Here is a 630-nt window from a genome sequence, read left to right on the forward strand (position 1 = left end):
GCAAAAAAATAAATAATGTATTTATATGATTAATATATATGAGATTTAACAATGTCTTTAGCGATAGTGGATATTATTAATTGGATTGACCTGGCTTGTAGGAGATTGTATCCCTATTGAAGGCAGTCCCCGTAGTGACGAAGCGCACTAGGAAATTGAGCGAAGGCGCTGTAGTTGTTCGATCATATGAGTGATACACACATCGAAAGGTAAATAAATAAAATAATAATATATTGAATAAATATATGTTCCAGAAGAAGCAGAAACAGATTCAATTCGATGGATCTGCATAGAGCTTCCTTGAATAAGGAGATATTTGCGTGCATACCCAATATCTGCGGGCGAACCGGTTGCAAGGTGGCGTTCCATCTACTGTCAGCGTAAGCACCAAATAGTCGGATTCCTGGTAACATTTTTCCTGTATATTCAGTTTATTCCAGGGCTGATTTTTTAAGCAAGCAGGCCCGTATTTCGGCCCATTTTTTTGGGTCGTAAAATGTTGCTTGTTTATTATTGGTTATCATTATTATTATTATTATTATTATTATTATTATTATTATTATTATTATTTTTTATTATTATTATTATTATTATTATTATTATTTTTTTTTATTATTATTATTATTATTA

This window comes from Drosophila santomea, chromosome X (genome assembly GCF_016746245.2).
Source record: "Drosophila santomea strain STO CAGO 1482 chromosome X, Prin_Dsan_1.1, whole genome shotgun sequence".
Lineage (NCBI taxonomy): Eukaryota > Metazoa > Arthropoda > Insecta > Diptera > Drosophilidae > Drosophila > Drosophila santomea.